Source organism: Carlito syrichta, unplaced genomic scaffold (genome assembly GCF_000164805.1).
Source record: "Carlito syrichta isolate Samal-C Ts95f unplaced genomic scaffold, Tarsius_syrichta-2.0.1 Scaffold308961, whole genome shotgun sequence".
Taxonomy (NCBI): Eukaryota; Metazoa; Chordata; class Mammalia; order Primates; family Tarsiidae; genus Carlito; species Carlito syrichta.
In genome coordinates, this window is record NW_007253057.1 from 289317 (window position 1) to 294176 (window position 4860).

The window sequence follows — 4860 nt, forward strand, 5'->3', positions numbered from 1 at the left end:
AAAGGGAAGGAGGGAGGAAGGGAGGGAGGGAAACTGGTGGCTTTGGGCCCAGAACCACCTAAGCCTGCTGCAGTCCAGCCTCCTTGGGCTGCATCATAACATCTCAGCCCAGAGCAGGTCCCTGCTCTGCCACTGGCTGGCTGGGCAGATGGAACAACGTTCTGTATGTTCCTGTGCCTCAGTTTCCTTCTCAGGGGAAATCTCTGTGTCTCCTTCACAGGGAGCTGAAGTGTCCCAGCAATGTCTGTTGCCGACAGCACTCAGATCTCCTTCAGGTCCACTGCAGGGGCTGCCTGGCCCTGTTGGATCTGCACACACAGCCTGGTGCTCAGAATGCACAAGCCAGCATGGTCCTGCGGAAACGTCAGACAGATCCAGACAGAGTCCCCTGGTGAGACCACTGGCCGAGAGTCCTCAAAAGACAAAGCCAGAAGATTTAAGAACAGCAACAGTAAAATGGTGGAGGCTCTGGAGCATTCTGGACTAAAACTGACATGATAACCGACACAAAATGTGATCCTTGATCAGATCCTGGATCCATACAGGGAGACTAGCCAGGGCCTCACAGGGACGTGCCTGCCACCTGTCCACCTGTCAGCTGCGTCCCTGACCGCACCAAGCCAGGTTGCGGCAATGTGGGAGTGGTGTTGTTCCCAGCAGAAAACACACGCTCAAGTATGGTGGGGGGTAGAGGAGAACTGCAAATGGGTCAAAAAAACATGGACTAGCAATAGCTTAAATGTGGCAAAATGCAAAAAATTGGTGGCTCCAAACTTTTCTGTTGGTTTATGTTTTTCCAAATAAAAAGCTTGGGGGAATAAAAACTGGACTGTTAAGCCAGGCGGCCACACGGGAAGGAAGGCCTTCCCAGGGTCCGCAGACACTGGGTGTGGGCAGGGAGGAACCTGCCAGAACAGGGGTGGAACCTGTTCTGATCAGAGCCGCAGAGGAGGATCCTTCACATAGGCCCCAACTATGTCATGAGAATGAGGTGGCCAAGATGGACACAGCAGGTGCCCCCACCCCACAGCCTGCCATCCCTCCTGACCATCATCTGTCGTGTCAATGAAGGCTTTCCAGATGTCCTTGCAGACAGGGCAGGGCACACAATCTGTCCTAACCAGAGAAACCAAAGAGGACACCTGGGGAATATGTCCCTCTATGGTTAAAATACAGATAGAGCCATCAGACAGGTGGGCTCTTTGGCTGCTTGCCCACCCCCAGTAACCCACAACCACCACAACCTGGTTATGATGCCTGGAGCTGTGGTAGCCCCCTGCAGCCATGAGGCCACAGGCAAGACTGGGGACAGACTGCCAACATGACTGAGGAGAGGAAAAGAGGAAGCCCAGTGTTCTGTCCAACATAGTAGCCACCCTCAAGGTCCTCTGCTGGCCATCTCTGGACTCCAAAGTCTGGGCGCTGCTTACTCCACATGGCTCACTACTAAGAACTGCCCCAGCACCTCCACCCATGAGCAGGCACTGAGCCAAGAAGGAAGGGACAATGGACACCAGAGGGTCCTTCCAGGGCAGCTTTAGGCCTGAGACAGGCAGGAGACTCATGGGTAAGGCCAGCTTTCCAAGTCTAGAACTTCAAGGTCCAATCATGGCACCACTGTTCAAGGGATGAGGAAGACCCCACAGTGCTTATCATGCTACGGGCACACCTTAACCCCCAGCAGCCCTCCACCGACAGCCAGCCCTATCATGTCCCTTCCCAGAGTCAGTCCTGGCCCACAAGACACTTGTGAAATCAAAGAAAAGTTGGAGAAGGCCCAATGCCACCATTCCTCCCCTTGTTCCAGAGCTTTACAACACAGCGGGCATTTTAAAGACTCTGAGAAGGTCTGCAACAGCAAAACCTGCCTGACCAGTGCTTCCCAAAACTAGCAAGTGACAGCTCCCCTCCTGCAACCACTCTTTGATCATACAGGACACAACAGCACAAAGACCTGGAACAAACTGAAAACACAGACTCCCTTTGAAAACTAAGGGCTTCAAGAGATACTCTAGAAATTAGCCAGGCATAGTGGTGAAAACCTATAGTCCCAGCTGCTCGGGAGGCTGAGGCGGAAGGACTGCCTGAGCCCAGGGAGTCAAGGCTGTGGTGAGTCATGATCGCACCACTGCACTCCTGCCTGGGTAACAGAGTAAGACCCTCGACTCAAAAACAAAACAAAAAAAACACTCTAGAAACAAACAAAAAGAGTTTAAAAACTGTGACACTCTGTGACTGCAGCTGTATATTTTTTTTTTTTTGGAGTTGGAGTCTCACTCTGTTGCCCAGACTGGAGTGCAGTGGCCACTTCTGGCCACCGAAGCCTCGACCTGCTGGGCTCCAGCGATCCTTCCGCCTCAGCCTTCCAAGTAGCCGGAATTACAGGCATGCGCTACCATGGTCGGCTGATTTTTTGATTTATTGTAGAGATGAGGTCTCGCTGCCCAGGTGGGTCTCGAACCCGCGGGGCTCAGGCAATCCACTCACTTCAGCCTCCCAAAGGCGCAGGATTACAGGCTGAGCCACCGAGCCCGGCTGCAGCTGTATTTTTTAAAGACGTGTGTGTGAGCAACATCTAGAAGGCAATAAGCAAAAATAAAAGTAGTTGTGCTCACCTGGGCTGTAAGTGATTTTTAAAAAAAAATTCTGTGAACGACTTTGGTTACACTGTCTTTTTAAAATTAATCAACAAATGTTAGAGACAGTCTAGGTTAATAGAAGGATTGAAAAAAGTATCATATTCCCCTATACATACTCATAACGACACACACAGTTCCCTGAGTATTGGTATCTTGTGATAGCGTGGCACACCTGTCACCATGGATGAACCAACAGTGACACACTGTACTTCATTAAAATCCACAGTTGACACTGGTGTTTACTCTTGGTGCTGTGCATCCTATGGGTCTGGATAAACGTATACTGACATGTGACAATATCACGCAGAGAGCTCCATTGCCCTAAAGATCTGCCTGTTCACCCTCTATTCCCCCAACCCTTGGCAAACACTGGATTTTACTGTCTTCATTGTTTTGCCTTTTCTAGAATGTCAGAGTTGGAAACATACAGCAGGCGGCCTTTTCAGATGGGCTTCTTTCTCTCATATATGCATCAAAGTTTCCTCCATGTCTTTTTGTGGCTTGATAGCTCATTTCTTTTTGGTACTGAATAACATTCTATTGTCTGGATGGGCCACAGTTCATCTATTCCCCTACGGAAGACATCTTGGCTGCTCCCAAGTTTTTGCGTTTATGAATAGAGCTGCTATCAACATCCATGTGCAGCCTTCTGCGTGTGGGTTTTCAGCTCCTTTGGATAGGTACCAAGGAGCACGACTGCTGGTCCTAGGGTAAGAGTGTGTTTAGTTGCATAAGAAACCACCAAACGGTCTTCCACAGTGGCTGGACCATTTTCCCTCCCACCAGTGGGTGGGGAGTTCCCACTGCTCCATGTCCTGTCCAGCATGTGGTGCTGTCTGTGCTCTGGGCTTTGACCCTCCTGATGAGTGTGTAGTGAAAAGTCAGTGTTTCCATCTGCAATTCCCTGGTGGCTTGGGTGGTCAACATCTTTCCATAGGCTTCCTTGCCGCCTGCCTGTCTTCTTTGGTGAGATATCTGTGAAGGTCTTTGAACTATTTTTTTTCAATCTGCTTTCTTATTGTTGAGTTTTAAGAGTTCTTTGTATATTAAGAATAACATTCCTTAAGCTGATGAGTCTTTTGCAAATATTTTCTCCCAGGCTGTGGGGTGGCTTGTCTTCTCACCCTCCTGACAGCCGCAAGATAGAAGCTTTTAATTTTAATGAAGTTCACCTTATCATGTTTTTCTCTTACGGTGTTACATCTAAAGTCACTGCCAAACCTAGGCCTACAGCTTTGGGTTTTACATGTAGGGACATGATCCACTTTGAGTTAATTTTTGTGAAAGGTATAAGGCCTGTGTCTAGAGCCCCACCTACTCTTTTTTGGGGCAGGAGTCTCACTCTGTTGTCTAGGCTAGAGTTCAGTAGCACACTCACAGTTACCATAGTCTCGACCTGCTGGGTTCAGGCGAATCCCCCGCTTCAGTCTTCCAAGTAGTTGGGACTACATGAGCACGCCACCACACCCAGTTAATTTTTTCATTTTATTGTAGAGATGAGGTCTTGCCAAGTTGCCCAGATTGGTCTCAAACCCCTGGACTCAGGCAATCCTCTTGCCCTGCCTCCCAAAGTGTTGGGGTTATAGGCGTGAGTCACCATGCCTGGCTAGAGTCCCTTTCAGCATGAAGATGTCCAACTGCTTCAGTTGAAGAGCATCCTTCCTCTACTGACTTGCTTCGGTGCCTTTGTCAAAGATCAGCCGGCTTTATTTGTGTGCATCTATTTCTGGCTCTCTATTCGGTTCCATTGACCTAGTTGTCTGTTCTTTTACCAATAACACACTGTCTTGGTCGCTTTTCTTTTATTCTATTCAAAAATTTTAATATATATTTAATGAAAGCTAACTTAACACAGAGGTAGCAATCAAGTATTCTGGGAAATCCTTAGAATTCAACCCTCCGGGGAACAGTATTGGATTTGAAAACTCTTGGAAGCAGGAAAACGTGCCGACAATGTTCAGGCTGCAGACTCCACCACCTCACTCGGGCCTCTTTCTGCAGATGGGGTTTCCCAAAACAGTTCTGGATCCTCTATGGCCAGAGGCAGATCCTAACTCGTTTTTCACAAGCCCCAGCTGCTGCTGTTCACACCCTTCTTATCTGCAGCTCAAATGCAGAGGCAACAACAGCAGCACAGGTGCTCACAGCTCGCAGGCAGGGAGGCTGGTAGTTTCAGAAGCAGGTCCACCTGCCAGGCCGACCTGCAATGACCCACTTCACA

At 49.2% G+C, this 4860-nt stretch overlaps 1 protein-coding gene across 1 annotated transcript in view; it reads right to left on the reverse strand.

Annotated features, from left to right (window-relative positions):
• Nucleotides 1-4860, reverse strand: part of WNK2 (WNK lysine deficient protein kinase 2) — a 163444-nt gene that overhangs the window by 117319 nt on the left and 41265 nt on the right. The window lies entirely within an intron of this gene.